The following is a 17,337-nucleotide window of genomic DNA, read 5'->3' as shown; positions in this document are numbered from 1 at the left end:
CTGGGGTGTGCTAGCTGTAGCTATATACTGCCTGTGACATGCATACTGCTGCACAGAGCACAGCCACATCCTCTCCTGAGCTATTTCCTATGAATTTGAGGCTCTCTAGCCAAGGACAGGTTCTGGGTTGTGCTAGCTGTAGTTATACGATGCCTGTGACATACATACTGCTGCACAGAGCACAGCCGCATCCTCTCCTGAGCTATTTCCTATGAATCTGTAGCTCTATAGCCAGGGACGGCTTCTGGGGTTTGCTAGCTGTAGTTATACGATGCCTGTGACATACATACTGCTCCACAGAGCACAGCCGCATCCTCTCCTGAGCTATTTCCTATGAATCTGTGGCTCTATAGCCAAGGACAGGTTCTGGGGTTTGCTAGCTGTAGCTATATACTGCCTGTGACATACATACTGCTGCACAGAGCACAGCCGCATCCTCTCCTGAGCTATTTCCTATGAATCTGTGGCTCTCTAGCCAAGGACAGGTTCTGGGGTTTGCTAGCTGTAGTTATACGATGCCTGTGACATGCATACTGCTGCACAGAGCACAGCCACATCCTCTCCTGAGCTATTTCCTATGAATATGAGGCTCTCTAGCCAAGGACGGGTTCTGGGGTTTGCTAGCTGTAGTTATACGATGCTTGTGACATGCATGCTGCTGCACAGAGCACAGCCACATCCTCTCCTGAGCTATTTCCTATGAATTTGAGGCTCTCTAGCCAAGGACAGGCTCTGGGGTGTGCTAGCTGTAATTATACACTGCCTGTGATATGCATACTGCTGCACAGAGCACAGCCGCATCCTCTCCTGAGCTATTTCCTATGAATCTGTAGCTCTATAGCCAGGGACAGGCTCTGGGGTTTGCTAGCTGTAGTTATACGATGCCTGTGACATGCATACTGCTGCACAGAGCACAGCCGCATCCTCTCCTGAACTATTTCCTATGAATCTGTTGCTCTATAGCCAGGGACAGGTTCTGGGGTTTGCTAGCTGTAGTTATACGATGCCTGTGACATGCATACTGCTGCACAGAGCACAGCCACATCCTCTCCTGAACTATTTCCTATGAATCTGTGGCTCTCTAGCCAAGGACAGGTTCTGGGGTTTGCTAGCTGTAGCTATATACTGCCTGTGACATACATACTGCTGCACAGAGCACAGCCGCATCCTCTCCTGAGCTATTTCCTATGAATCTGTGGCTCTCTAGCCAAGGACAGGTTCTGGGGTTTGCTAGCTGTAGCTATATACTGCCTGTGACATATATACTGCTGCACAGAGCACAGCCACATCCTCTCCTGAGCTATTTCCTATGAATATGAGGCTCTCTAGCCAAGGACAGGTTCTGGGGTTTGCTAGCTGTAGTTATACGATGCCTGTGAATTGCATACTGCTGCACAGAGCACAGCCACATCCTCTCCTGAGCTATTTCCTATAAATTTGAGGCTCTCTAGCCAAGGACAGGTTCTGGGGTGTGCTTGCTGTAGTTATACGATGCCTGTGACATACATAATGCTGCACAGAGCACAGCCACATCCTCTCCTGAGCTATTTCCTATGAATCTGTAGCTCTATAGCCAGGGACAGGTTCTGGGGTGTGCTAGCTGTAATTATACACTGCCCGTGATATGCATACTGCTGCACAGAGCACAGCCGCATCCTCTCCTGAGCTATTTCCTATGAATCTGTGGCTCTCTAGCCAAGGACAGGTTCTGGGGTGTGCTAGCTGTAGCTATATACTGCCTGTGACATACATACTGCTGCACAGAGCACAGCCACATCCTCTCCTGAGCTATTTCATATGAATCTGAGGCTCTCTAGCCAAGGACAGGTTCTGGGGTGTGCTAGCTGTAGTTATACGATGCCTGTGACATGCATGCTGCTGCACAGAGCACAGCCGCATCCTCTCCTGAGCTATTTCCTATGAATCTGTAGCTCTATAGCCAGGGACAGGTTCTGGGGTGTGCTAGCTGTACTTATACGATGCCTGTGACATGCATACTACTGCACAGAGCACAGCCACATCCTCTCCTGAGCTATTTCCTATGAATCTGTGGCTCTATAGCCAAGGACAGGTTCTGGGGTTTGCTAGCTGTAGCTATATACTGCCTGTGACATACATACTGCTCCACAGAGCACAGCCGCATCCTCTCCTGAGCTATTTCCTATGAATCTGATTCTCTCTAGCCAAGGACAGGTTCTGGGGTGTGCTAGCAGTAGTTATACGATGCCTGTGACATGCATACTGCTCCACAGAGCACAGCCACATCCTCTCCTGAGCTATTTCCTATGAATCTGTGGCTCTATAGCCAAGGACAGGTTCTGGGGTGTGCTAGCTGTAGCTATATACTGCCTGTGACATATATACTGCTGCACAGAGCACAGCCACATCCTCTCCTGAGCTATTTCCTATGAATCTGATTCTCTCTAGCCAAGGACAGGTTCTGGGGTGTGCTAGCAGTAGTTATACGATGCCTGTGACATGCATACTGCTGCACAGAGCACAGCCGCATCCTCTCCTGAGCTATTTCCTATGAATCTGTGGCTCTCTAGCCAAGGACAGGTTCTGGGGTGTGCTAGCTGTAGTTATACGATGCCTGTGACATGCATACTGCTGCACAGAGCACAGCCGCATCCTCTCCTGAGCTATTTCCTATGAATCTGTGGCTCTCTAGCCAAGGACAGGTTCTGGGGTTTGCTAGCTGTAGCTATATACTGCCTGTGACATATATACTGCTGCACAGAGCACAGCCACATCCTCTCCTGAGCTATTTCCTATGAATCTGTAGCTCTATAGCCAAGGACAGGTTCTGGGGTGTGCTAGCTGTAGCTATATACTGCCTGTGACATACATACTGCTGCACAGAGCACAGCCACATCCTCTCCTGAGCTATTTCCTATGAATTTGAGGCTCTCTAGCCAAGGACAGGTTCTGGGGTGTGCTAGCTGTAGTTATACGATGCCTGTGACATACATACTGCTGCACAGAGCACAGCCGCATCCTCTCCTGAGCTATTTCCTATGAATCTGTAGCTCTATAGCCAGGGACAGGTTCTGGGGTGTGCTAGCTGTAGTTATACGATGCCTGTGACATACATACTGCTGCACAGAGCACAGCCGCATCCTCTCCTGAGCTATTTCCTATGAATCTGTAGCTCTATAGCCAGGGACGGCTTCTGGGGTTTGCTAGCTGTAGTTATACGATGCCTGTGACATGCATACTGCTGCACAGAGCACAGCCACATCCTCTCCTGAGCTATTTCCTATGAATCTGTGGCTCTCTAGCCAAGGACAGGTTCTGGGGTTTGCTAGCTGTAGCTATATACTGCCTGTGACATACATACTGCTGCACAGAGCACAGCCGCATCCTCTCCTGAGCTATTTCCTATGAATCTGTGGCTCTCTAGCCAAGGACAAGTTCTGGGGTTTGCTAGCTGTAGTTATACGATGCCTGTGACATGCATACTGCTGCACAGAGCACAGCCACATCCTCTCCTGAGCTATTTCCTATGAATATGAGGCTCTCTAGCCAAGGACGGGTTCTGGGGTTTGCTAGCTGTAGTTATACGATGCTTGTGACATGCATGCTGCTGCACAGAGCACAGCCACATCCTCTCCTGAGCTATTTCCTATGAATTTGAGGCTCTCTAGCCAAGGACAGGCTCTGGGGTGTGCTAGCTGTAATTATACACTGCCTGTGATATGCATACTGCTGCACAGAGCACAGCCGCATCCTCTCCTGAGCTATTTCCTATGAATCTGTAGCTCTATAGCCAGGGACAGGCTCTGGGGTTTGTTAGCTGTAGTTATACGATGCCTGTGACATGCATACTGCTGCACAGAGCAAAGCCGCATCCTCTCCTGAACTATTTCCTATGAATCTGTAGCTCTATAGCCAGGGACAGGTTCTGGGGTTTGCTAGCTGTAGTTATACGATGCCTGTGACATGCATACTGCTGCACAGAGCACAGCCGCATCCTCTCCTGAACTATTTCCTATGAATCTGTAGCTCTATAGCCAGGGACAGGTTCTGGGGTTTGCTAGCTGTAGTTATACGATGCCTGTGACATGCATACTGCTGCACAGAGCACAGCCGCATCCTCTCCTGAACTATTTCCTATGAATCTGTGGCTCTATAGCCAGGGACAAGTTCTGGGGTTTGCTAGCTGTAGTTATACGATGCCTGTGACATACATACTGCTGCACAGAGCACAGCCGCATCCTCTCCTGAGCTATTTCCTATGAATCTGTGGCTCTCTAGCCAAGGACAGGTTCTGGGGTGTGCTAGCTGTAGCTATATACTGCCTGTGACATACATACTGCTGCATAGAGCACAGCCACATCCTCTCCTGAGCTATTTCCTATGAATCTGAGGCTCTCTAGCCAAGGACAGGTTCTGGGGTGTGCTAGCTGTAGTTATACGATGCCTGTGACATACATACTGCTGCACAGAGCACAGCCACATCCTCTCCTGAGCTATTTCCTATGAATCTGTAGCTCTATAGCCAGGGACAGGTTCTGGGGTGTGCTAGCAGTAGTTATACGATGCCTGTGACATACATACTGCTCCACAGAGCACAGCCACATCCTCTCCTGAGCTATTTCCTATGAATCTGTAGCTCTATAGCCAGGGACAGGTTCTGGGGTGTGCTAGCTGTACTTATACGATGCCTGTGACATGCATACTGCTGCACAGAGCACAGCCACATCCTCTCCTGAGCTATTTCCTATGAATCTGTGGCTCTATAGCCAAGGACAGGTTCTGGGGTTTGCTAGCTGTAGCTATATACTGCCTGTGACATATATACTGCTGCACAGAGCACAGCCGCATCCTCTCCTGAGCTATTTCCTATGAATCTGTAGCTCTATAGCCAGGGACAGGTTCTGGGGTGTGCTAGCTGTAGTTATACGATGCCTGTGACATACATACTGCTCCACAGTGCACAGCCGCATCCTCTCCTGAGCTATTTCCTATGAATTTGAGGCTCTCTAGCCAAGGACAGGTTCTGGGGTGTCCTAGCAGTAGTTATACGATGCCTGTGACATACATACTGCTCCACAGAGCACAGCCGCATCCTCTCCTGAGCTATTTCCTATGAATCTGTAGCTCTATAGCCAGGGACAGGTTCTGGGGTGTGCTAGCTGTAGTTATACGATGCCTGTGACATACATACTGCTGCACAGAGCACAGCCACATCCTCTCCTGAGCTATTTCCTATGAATCTGTGGCTCTATAGCCAAGGACAGGTTCTGGGGTTTGCTAGCTGTAGCTATATACTGCCTGTGACATATATACTGCTGCACAGAGCACAGCCACATCCTCTCCTGAGCTATTTCCTATGAATCTGATTCTCTATAGCCAAGGACAGGTTCTGGGGTGTGCTAGCTGTAGTTATACGATGCCTGTGACATGCATACTGCTGCACAGAGCACAGCCACATCCTCTCCTGAGCTATTTCCTATGAATCTGTGGCTCTATAGCCAAGGACAGGTTCTGGGGTGTGCTAGCTGTAGCTATATACTGCCTGTGACATATATACTGCTGCACAGAGCACAGCCACATCCTCTCCTGAGCTATTTCCTATGAATTTGAGGCTCTCTACCAAGGACAGGTTCTGGGGTGTGCTAGCAGTAGTTATACGATGTCTGTGACATACATACTGCTCCACAGAGCACAGCCACATCCTCTCCTGAGCTATTTCCTATGAATCTGTGGCTCTATAGCCAAGGACAGGTTCTGGGGTGTGCTAGCTGTAGTTATACGATGCCTGTGACATACATACTGCTGCACAGAGCACAGCCACATCCTCTCCTGAGCTATTTCCTATGAATCTGTAGCTCTATAGCCAAGGACAGGTTCTGGGGTGTGCTAGCTGTAGTTATACGATGCCTGTGACATACATACTGCTGCACAGAGCACAGCCACATCCTCTCCTGAGCTATTTCCTATGAATTTGAGGCTCTATAGCCAAGGACAGGTTCTGGGGTGTGCTAGCAGTAGTTATACGATGCCTGTGACATGCATACTGCTGCACAGAGCACAGCCACATCCTCTCCTGAGCTATTTCCTATGAATCTGTGGCTCTATAGCCAAGGACAGGTTCTGGGGTGTGCTAGCTGTAGCTATATACTGCCTGTGACATATATACTGCTGCACAGAGCACAGCCACATCCTCTCCTGAGCTATTTCCTATGAATCTGTAGCTCTATAGTCAGGGACAGGTTCTGGGGTGTGCTAGCTGTAGTTATACGATGCCTGTGACATGCATACTGCTGCACAGAGCACAGCCGCATCCTCTCCTGAGCTATTTCCTATGAATCTGTAGCTCTCTAGCCAGGGACGGCTTCTGGGGTTTGCTAGCTGTAGTTATACGATGCCTGTGACATATATACTGCTGCACAGAGCACAGCCACATCCTCTCCTGAGCTATTTCCTATGAATCTGTGGCTCTCTAGCCAAGGACAGGTTCTGGGGTGTGCTAGCTGTAGCTATATACTGCCTGTGACATATATACTGCTGCACAGAGCACAGCCACATCCTCTCCTGAGCTATTTCCTATGAATTTGAGGCTCTCTAGCCAAGGACAGGTTCTGGGGTGTGCTAGCTGTAGTTATACGATGCCTGTGACATATATACTGCTGCACAGAGCACAGCCACATCCTCTCCTGAGCTATATCCTATGAATCTGTAGCTCTATAGCCAAGGACAGGTTCTGGGGTGTGCTAGCTGTAGTTATACGATGCCTGTGACATATATACTGCTGCACAGAGCACAGCCACATCCTCTCCTGAGCTATATCCTATGAATCTGTAGCTCTATAGCCAAGGACAGGTTCTGGGGTGTGCTAGCTGTAGTTATACGATGCCTGTGACATGCATACTGCTGCACAGAGCACAGCCACATCCTCTCCTGAGCTATTTCCTATGAATCTGTGGCTCTATAGCCAAGGACAGGTTCTGGGGTGTGCTAGCTGTAGCTATATACTGCCTGTGACATATATACTGCTGCACAGAGCACAGCCACATCCTCTCCTGAGCTATTTCCTATGAATCTGATTCTCTCTAGCCAAGGACAGGTTCTGGGGTGTGCTAGCAGTAGTTATACGATGCCTGTGACATGCATACTGCTGCACAGAGCACAGCCACATCCTCTCCTGAGCTATTTCCTATGAATCTGTAGCTCTATAGCCAAGGACAGGTTCTGGGGTGTGCTAGCTGTAGTTATACGATGCCTGTGACATATATACTGCTGCACAGAGCACAGCCACATCCTCTCCTGAGCTATTTCCTATGAATCTGTAGCTCTATAGCCAAGGACAGGTTCTGGGGTGTGCTAGCTGTAGTTATACGATGCCTGTGACATGCATACTGCTGCACAGAGCACAGCCACATCCTCTCCTGAGCTATTTCCTATGAATCTGTGGCTCTATAGCCAAGGACAGGTTCTGGGGTGTGCTAGCTGTAGCTATATACTGCCTGTGACATATATACTGCTGCACAGAGCACAGCCACATCCTCTCCTGAGCTATTTCCTATGAATCTGATTCTCTCTATCCAAGGACAGGTTCTGGGGTGTGCTAGCTGTAGTTATACGATGCCTGTGACATGCATACTGCTGCACAGAGCACAGCCACATCCTCTCCTGAGCTATTTCCTATGAATCTGTAGCTCTCTAGCCAAGGACAGGTTCTGGGGTTTGCTAGCTGTAGCTATATACTGCCTGTGACATATATACTGCTGCACAGAGCACAGCCACATCCTCTCCTGAGCTATTTCCTATGAATCTGTGGCTCTCTAGCCAAGGACAGGTTCTGGGGTTTGCTAGCTGTAGCTATATACTGCCTGTGACATACATACTGCTCCACAGAGCACAGCCGCATCCTCTCCTGAGCTATTTCCTATGAATCTGTAGCTCTATAGCCAGGGACAGGTTCTGGGGTGTGCTAGCTGTAGTTATACGATGCCTGTGACATATATACTGCTGCACAGAGCACAGCCACATCCTCTCCTGAGCTATTTCCTATGAATCTGTAGCTCTATAGCCAAGGACAGGTTCTGGGGTGTGCTAGCTGTAGTTATACGATGCCTGTGACATGCATACTGCTGCACAGAGCACAGCCACATCCTCTCCTGAGCTATTTCCTATGAATCTGTGGCTCTATAGCCAAGGACAGGTTCTGGGGTGTGCTAGCTGTAGTTATACGATGCCTGTGACATGCATACTGCTGCACAGAGCACAGCCGCATCCTCTCCTGAGCTATTTCCTATGAATCTGTAGCTCTATAGCCAGGGACAGGTTCTGGGGTGTGCTAGCAGTAGTTATACGATGCCTGTGACATGCATACTGCTGCACAGAGCACAGCCACATCCTCTCCTGAGCTATTTCCTATGAATCTGTGGCTCTATAGCCAAGGACAGGTTCTGGGGTGTGCTAGCTGTAGCTATATACTGCCTGTGACATATATACTGCTGCACAGAGCACAGCCACATCCTCTCCTGAGCTATTTCCTATGAATCTGATTCTCTCTAGCCAAGGACAGGTTCTGGGGTTTGCTAGCAGTAGTTATACGATGCCTGTGACATGCATACTGCTGCACAGAGCACAGCCACATCCTCTCCTGAGCTATTTCCTATGAATCTGTAGCTCTATAGCCAGGGACAGGTTCTGGGGTTTGCTAGCTGTAGTTATACGATGCCTGTGACATGCATACTGCTGCACAGAGCACAGCCACATCCTCTCCTGAGCTATTTCCTATGAATCTGTGGCTCTCTAGCCAAGGACAGGTTCTGGGGTTTGCTAGCTGTAGCTATATACTGCCTGTGACATATATACTGCTGCACAGAGCACAGCCACATCCTCTCCTGAGCTATTTCCTATGAATTTGAGGCTCTCTAGCCAAGGACAGGATCTGGGGTTTGCTAGCAGTAGTTATACGATGCCTGTGACATACATACTGCTCCACAGAGCACAGCCGCATCCTCTCCTGAGCTATTTCCTATGAATCTGTAGCTCTATAGCCAGGGACAGGTTCTGGGGTGTGCTAGCTGTAGTTATACGATGCCTGTGACATATATACTGCTGCACAGAGCACAGCCACATCCTCTCCTGAGCTATTTCCTATGAATCTGTAGCTCTATAGCCAAGGACAGGTTCTGGGGTGTGCTAGCTGTAGCTATATACTGCCTGTGACATACATACTGCTCCACAGTGCACAGCCGCATCCTCTCCTGAGCTATTTCCTATGAACCTGATTCTCTCTAGCCAAGGACAGGTTCTGGGGTGTGCTAGCAGTAGTTATACGATGCCTGTGACATGCATACTGCTGCACAGAGCACAGCCACATCCTCTCCTGAGCTATTTCCTATGAATCTGTGGCTCTATAGCCAAGGACAGGTTCTGGGGTGTGCTAGCTGTAGCTATATACTGCCTGTGACATATATACTGCTGCACAGAGCACAGCCACATCCTCTCCTGAGCTATTTCCTATGAATCTGATTCTCTCTAGCCAAGGACAGGTTCTGGGGTGTGCTAGCAGTAGTTATCCGATGCCTGTGACATGCATGCTTCTGCACAGAGCACAGCCACATCCTCTCCTGAGCTATTTCCTATGAATCTGTAGCTCTATAGTAAGGGACAGTTTCTGGGGTGTGCTAGCTGTAGTTATACGATGCCTGTGACATGCATACTGCTGCACAGAGCACAGCCACATCCTCTCCTGAGCTATTTCCTATGAATCTGTAGCTCTATAGCCAGGGACAGGTTCTGGGGTGTGCTAGCTGTAGTTATACGATGCCTGTGACATGCATACTGCTGCACAGAGCACAGCCGCATCCTCTCCTGAGCTATTTCCTATGAATCTGTAGCTCTATAGCCAGGGACAGGTTCTGGGGTGTGCTAGCTGTAGTTATACGATGCCTGTGACATGCATACTGCTGCACAGAGCACAGCCACATCCTCTCCTGAGCTATTTCCTATGAATCTGTGGCTCTCTAGCCAAGGACAGGTTCTGGGGTTTGCTAGCTGTAGCTATATACTGCCTGTGACATACATACTGCTGCACAGAGCACAGCCACATCCTCTCCTGAGCTATTTCCTATGAATTTGAGGCTCTCTAGCCAAGGACAGGTTCTGGGGTGTGCTAGCAGTAGTTATACGATGCCTGTGACATATATACTGCTGCACAGAGCACAGCCGCATCCTCTCCTGAGCTATTTCCTATTAATCTGTAGCTCTATAGCCAGGGACAGGTTCTGGGGTGTGCTAGCTGTAGTTATACGATGCCTGTGACATACATACTGCTGCACAGAGCACAGCCGCATCCTCTCCTGAGCTATTTCCTATTAATCTGTAGCTCTATAGCCAGGGACAGGTTCTGGGGTGTGCTAGCTGTAGTTATACGATGCCTGTGACATACATACTGCTGCACAGAGCACAGCCACATCCTCTCCTGAGCTATTTCCTATGAATCTGTAGCTCTATAGCCAGGGACAGGTTCTGGGGTTTGCTAGCTGTAGTTATACGATGCCTGTGACATGCATACTGCTGCACAGAGCACAGCCGCATCCTCTCCTGAGCTATATCCTATGAATCTGTAGCTCTATAGCCAAGGACAGGTTCTGGGGTGTGCTAGCTGTACTTATACGATGCCTGTGACATATATACTGCTGCACAGAGCACAGCCACATCCTCTCCTGAGCTATTTCCTATGAATCTGTGGCTCTATAGCCAAGGACAGGTTCTGGGGTTTGCTAGCTGTAGCTATATACTGCCTGTGACATACATACTGCTCCACAGAGCACAGCCGCATCCTCTCCTGAGCTATTTCCTATGAATCTGTAGCTCTATAGCCAGGGACAGGTTCTGGGGTGTGCTAGCTGTAGCTATATACTGCCTGTGACATATATACTGCTGCACAGAGCACAGCCGCATCCTCTCCTGAGCTATTTCCTATGAATCTGATTCTCTATAGCCAAGGACAGGTTCTGGGGTGTGCTAGCTGTAGTTATACGATGCCTGTGACATGCATACTGCTGCACAGAGCACAGCCGCATCCTCTCCTGAGCTATTTCCTATGAATCTGTGGCTCTCTAGCCAAGGACAGGTTCTGGGGTGTGCTAGCTGTAGCTATATACTGCCTGTGACATGCATACTGCTGCACAGAGCACAGCCACATCCTCTCCTGAGCTATTTCCTATGAATCTGTGGCTCTATAGCCAAGGACAGGTTCTGGGGTTTCCTAGCTGTAGCTATATACTGCCTGTGACATATATACTGCTGCACAGAGCACAGCCACATCCTCTCCTGAGCTATTTCCTATGAATCTGATTCTCTATAGCCAAGGACAGGTTCTGGGGTGTGCTAGCTGTAGTTATACGATGCCTGTGACATGCATACTGCTGCACAGAGCACAGCCACATCCTCTCCTGAGCTATTTCCTATGAATCTGATTCTCTCTAGCCAAGGACAGGTTCTGGGGTGTGCTAGCAGTAGTTATACGATGCCTGTGACATGCATACTGCTGCACAGAGCACAGCCACATCCTCTCCTGAGCTATTTCCTATGAATCTGTGGCTCTATAGCCAAGGACAGGTTCTGGGGTGTGCTAGCTGTAGCTATATACTGCCTGTGACATATATACTGCTGCACAGAGCACAGCCACATCCTCTCCTGAGCTATTTCCTATGAATCTGATTCTCTCTAGCCAAGGACAGGTTCTGGGGTGTGCTAGCAGTAGTTATACGATGCCTGTGACATGCATACTGCTGCACAGAGCACAGCCACATCCTCTCCTGAGCTATTTCCTATGAATCTGTAGCTCTATAGCCAGGGACAGGTTCTGGGTGTGCTAGCTGTAGCTATATACTGCCTGTGACATACATACTGCTGCACAGAGCACAGCCACATCCTCTCCTGAGCTATTTCCTATGAATTTGAGGCTCTCTACCAAGGACAGGTTCTGGGGTGTGCTAGCAGTAGTTATACGATGCCTGTGACATACATACTGCTCCACAGAGCACAGCCGCATCCTCTCCTGAGCTATTTCCTATGAATTTGAGGCTCTATAGCCAAGGACAGGTTCTGGGGTGTGCTAGCTGTAGTTATACGATGCCTGTGACATACATACTGCTGCACAGAGCACAGCCACATCCTCTCCTGAGCTATTTCCTATGAATCTGATTCTCTCTAGCCAAGGACAGGTTCTGGGGTTTGCTAGCAGTAGTTATACGATGCCTGTGACATACATACTGCTGCACAGAGCACAGCCACATCCTCTCCTGAGCTATTTCCTATGAATCTGTAGCTCTATAGCCAGGGACAGGTTCTGGGGTGTGCTAGCTGTAGTTATACGATGCCTGTGACATGCATACTGCTGCACAGAGCACAGCCACATCCTCTCCTGAGCTATTTCCTATGAATCTGTGGCTCTCTAGCCAAGGACAGGTTCTGGGGTTTGCTAGCTGTAGCTATATACTGCCTGTGACATATATACTGCTGCACAGAGCACAGCCACATCCTCTCCTGAGCTATTTCCTATGAATTTGAGGCTCTCTAGCCAAGGACAGGATCTGGGGTTTGCTAGCAGTAGTTGTACGATGCCTGTGACATACATACTGCTCCACAGAGCACAGCCGCATCCTCTCCTGAGCTATTTCCTATGAATCTGTAGCTCTATAGCCAGGGACAGGTTCTGGGGTGTGCTAGCTGTAGTTATACGATGCCTGTGACATATATACTGCTGCACAGAGCACAGCCACATCCTCTCCTGAGCTATTTCCTATGAATCTGTAGCTCTATAGCCAAGGACAGGTTCTGGGGTGTGCTAGCTGTAGTTATACGATGCCTGTGACATGCATACTGCTGCACAGAGCACAGCCACATCCTCTCCTGAGCTATTTCCTATGAATCTGTGGCTCTATAGCCAAGGACAGATTCTGGGGTGTGCTAGCTGTAGCTATATACTGCCTGTGACATACATACTGCTCCACAGAGCACAGCCGCATCCTCTCCTGAGCTATTTCCTATGAATCTGTAGCTCTATAGCCAGTGACAGGTTCTGGGGTGTGCTAGCTGTAGTTATACGATGCCTGTGACTTGCATACTGCTGCACAGAGCACAGCCACATCCTCTCCTGAGCTATTTCCTATGAATCTGTAGCTCTATAGCCAGGGACAGGTTCTGGGGTTTGCTAGCTGTAGTTATACGATGCCTGTGACATGCATACTGCTGCACAGAGCACAGCCGCATCCTCTCCTGAGCTATATCCTATGAATCTGTAGCTCTATAGCCAAGGACAGGTTCTGGGGTGTGCTAGCTGTACTTATACGATGCCTGTGACATATATACTGCTGCACAGAGCACAGCCACATCCTCTCCTGAGCTATTTCCTATGAATCTGTGGCTCTATAGCCAAGGACAGGTTCTGGGGTTTGCTAGCTGTAGCTATATACTGCCTGTGACATACATACTGCTCCACAGAGCACAGCCGCATCCTCTCCTGAGCTATTTCCTATGAATCTGTAGCTCTATAGCCAGGGACAGGTTCTGGGGTGTGCTAGCAGTAGTTATACGATGCCTGTGACATGCATACTGCTGCACAGAGCACAGCCGCATCCTCTCCTGAGCTATTTCCTATGAATCTGTGGCTCTATAGCCAAGGACAGGTTCTGGGGTGTGCTAGCTGTAGCTATATACTGCCTGTGACATATATACTGCTGCACAGAGCACAGCCACATCCTCTCCTGAGCTATTTCCTATGAATCTGATTCTCTCTAGCCAAGGACAGGATCTGGGGTGTGCTAGCTGTAGTTATACGATGCCTGTGACATGCATACTGCTGCACAGAGCACAGCCGCATCCTCTCCTGAGCTATTTCCTATGAATCTGTGGCTCTATAGCCAAGGACAGGTTCTGGGGTGTGCTAGCTGTAGCTATACGATGCCTGTGACATACATACTGCTGCACAGAGCACAGCCGCATCCTCTCCTGAGCTATTTCCTATGAATCTGTGGCTCTATAGCCAAGGACAGGATCTGGGGTGTGCTAGCTGTAGTTATACGATGCCTGTGACATACATACTGCTGCACAGAGCACAGCCACATCCTCTCCTGAGCTATTTCCTATGAATCTGTGGCTCTATAGCCAAGGACAGGTTCTGGGGTGTGCTAGCTGTAGCTATATACTGCCTGTGACATATATACTGCTGCACAGAGCACAGCCACATCCTCTCCTGAGCTATTTCCTATGAATCTGATTCTCTCTAGCCAAGGACAGGTTCTGGGGTGTGCTAGCAGTAGTTATACGATGCCTGTGACATGCATACTGCTGCACAGAGCACAGCCACATCCTCTCCTGAGCTATTTCCTATGAATCTGTGGCTCTATAGCCAAGGACAGGTTCTGGGGTGTGCTAGCTGTAGCTATATACTGCCTGTGACATGCATACTGCTGCACAGAGCACAGCCGCATCCTCTCCTGAGCTATTTCCAATGAATCTGATTCTCTCTAGCCAAGGACAGGTTCTGGGGTGTGCTAGCAGTAGTTATACGATGCCTGTGACATGCATACTGCTGCACAGAGCACAGCCACATCCTCTCCTGAGCTATTTCCTATGAATCTGTAGCTCTCTAGCCAAGGACAGGTTCTGGGGTTTGCTAGCTGTAGTTATACGATGCCTGTGACATGCATACTGCTGCACAGAGCACAGCCGCATCCTCTCCTGAGCTATTTCCTATGAATCTGTAGCTCTATAGCCAGGGACAGGTTCTGGGGTGTGCTAGCTGTAGTTATACGATGCCTGTGACATATATACTGCTCCACAGAGCACAGCCGCATCCTCTCCTGAGCTATTTCCTATGAATCTGTAGCTCTATAGCCAGGGACAGGTTCTGGGGTGTGCTAGCTGTAGTTATACGATGCCTGTGACATACAGTGCCTACAAGTAGTATTCAACCCCCTGCAGATTTAGCTGGTTTGATAAGATGCAAATAAGTTAGAGCCTTCAAACTGCAAACGAGAGTAGGTTTTATGAACAGAAGCATAAATCTTACAAACCAAAAAGTTATGTTGCTCAGTTGAATTTTATTAAATTTTAAACATAAAAGTGTGGGTCAATTATTATACAACCCCTATGTTTAATATTTTGTGGAATAACCCTTGTTTGCAATTACAGCTAATAATCGTCTTTTATAAGACCTGATCAGGCCGGCACAGGTCTGGGGAGTTATCTTGGCCCACTCCTCCATGCAGATCTTCTCCAAGTTATCTAGGTTCTTTGGGTGTCTCATGTGGACTTTATTCTTGAGCTCCTTCCACAAGTTTTCAATTGGGTTAAGGTCAGGAGACTGACTAGGCCACTCCAACACCTTGACTTTTTCCCTCTTGAACCAGGCCTTGGTTTTCTTGGCTGTGTGCTTTGGGTCGTTGTCTTGTTGGAAGATGAAAATACGACCCATCTTAAGATCCTTGATGGAGGAGCGGAGGTTCTTGGCCAAAATCTCCAGGTAGGCCGTGCTTTCCATCTTCCCATGGATGCGGACCAGATGGCCAGGCCCCTTGGCTGAGAAACAGCCCCACAGCATGATGCTTCCACCACCATGCTTGACTGTAGGGATGGTATTCTTGGGGTCGTATGCAGTCAGTGCCATCCAGTCTCCAAACGTCACGTGTGTGGTTGGCACCAAAGATCTCGATCTTGGTCTCATCAGACCATAGAACCTTGAACCAGTCTGTCTCAGAGTCCTCCAAGTGATCATGAGCAAACTGTAGACGAGCCTTGACATGACGCTTTGAAAGTAAAGGTACCTTACGGGCTCGTCTGGAACGGAGACCATTGCGGTGGAGTACGTTACTTATGGTATTGACTGAAACCAATGTCCCCACTGCCATGAGATCTTCCCGGAGCTCCTTCCTTGTTGTCCTTGGGTTAGCCTTGACTCTTCGGACAAGCCTGGCCTCGGCACGGGAGGACACTTTCAAAGGCTGTCCTGGCCGTGGAAGGCTAACAGTAGTTCCATAAGCCTTCCACTTACGGATGATGCTCCCAACAGTGGAGACAGGTAGGCCCAACTCCTTGGAAAGGGTTTTGTACCCCTTGCCAGCCTTGTGACCCTCCACGATCTTGTCTCTGATGGCCTTGGAATGCTCCTTTGTCTTTCCCATGTTGACCATGTCTGAGTGCTGTGCACAAGTTTGGGGAGGGTCTTAAATAGTCAGAAAAGGCTGGCAAAAGAGATCTTTAATCCACACATGTGAAGCTCATTATTCTTGGTGCCTGAACTACTTCTTAATACTTTAGGGGGACCAAACAGAATTCTTGTGGTTTGAGGGGTTGAATAATAAATGCACTCTGAATTAACTTTTAACGTTTTAAAAAAAAAAATAAAAAAAAAACAAAAACAAAATTTGCTGCAGTGCATTTCCCACTTCCAGGCTCATCTACAGTACAAATGTCACAATGCCAAGTTAATTCCGCATGTGTCAACCAGCTAAATCTGCAGGGGGTTGAATACTACTTGTAGGCACTGTACATACTGCTGCACAGAGCACAGCCGCATCCTCTCCTGAGCTATTTCCTATGAATCTGTAGCTCTATAGCCAGGGACGGCTTCTGGGGTGTGCTAGCTGTAGTTATACGATGCCTGTGACATGCATACTGCTGCACAGAGCACAGCCACATCCTCTCCTGAGCTATTTCCTATGAATCTGTGGCTCTCTAGCCAAGGACACGTTCTGGGGTTTGCTAGCTGTAGCTATATACTGCCTGTGACATACATACTGCTGCACAGAGCACAGCCACATCCTCTCCTGAGCTATTTCCTATGAATTTGAGGCTCTCTAGCCAAGGACAGGTTCTGGGGTGTGCTTGCTGTAGTTATACGATGCCTGTGACATGCATACTGCTGCACAGAGCACAGCCACATCCTCTCCTGAGCTATTTCCTATGAATCTGTAGCTCTATAGCCAGGGACAGGTTCTGGGGTGTGCTAGCTGTAGTTATACGATGCCTGTGACATGCATACTGCTGCACAGAGCACAGCCGCATCCTCTCCTGAACTATTTCCTATGAATCTGTAGCTCTATAGCCAGGGACAGGTTCTGGGGTGTGCTAGCTGTAGTTATACGATGCCTGTGACATACATACTGCTGCACAGAGAACAGCCGCATCCTCTCCTGAGCTATTTCCTATGAATCTGTAGCTCTATAGCCATGGATGGCTTCTGGGGTTTTCTAGCTGTAGTTATACAATGCCTGTGACATGCATACTGCTGCAGAGAACAGCCGCATCCTCTCCTGAGCTATTTCCTATGAATCTGTGGCTCTATAGCCAAGGACAGGTTCTGGG

The 17,337-nt window shown here is 48.8% G+C and overlaps 1 protein-coding gene across 1 annotated transcript in view; it reads right to left on the bottom strand.

Moving 5' to 3' along the window:
• UMODL1 (uromodulin like 1) overlaps positions 1-17,337 on the bottom strand; it is a 251,656-nt gene that overhangs the window by 129,031 nt on the left and 105,288 nt on the right. The gene's annotated exons all lie outside the window — the stretch shown is intronic.

This window comes from Phyllobates terribilis, unplaced genomic scaffold (assembly GCF_046119375.1).
Source record: "Phyllobates terribilis strain yellow unplaced genomic scaffold, ASM4611937v1 Scaffold_2__4_contigs__length_985480577, whole genome shotgun sequence".
Classification (NCBI taxonomy): Eukaryota; Metazoa; Chordata; class Amphibia; order Anura; family Dendrobatidae; genus Phyllobates; species Phyllobates terribilis.
Note: the sequence above shows the minus strand (reverse complement) of the source record. Positions and strands in the feature narration are given on the sequence as shown.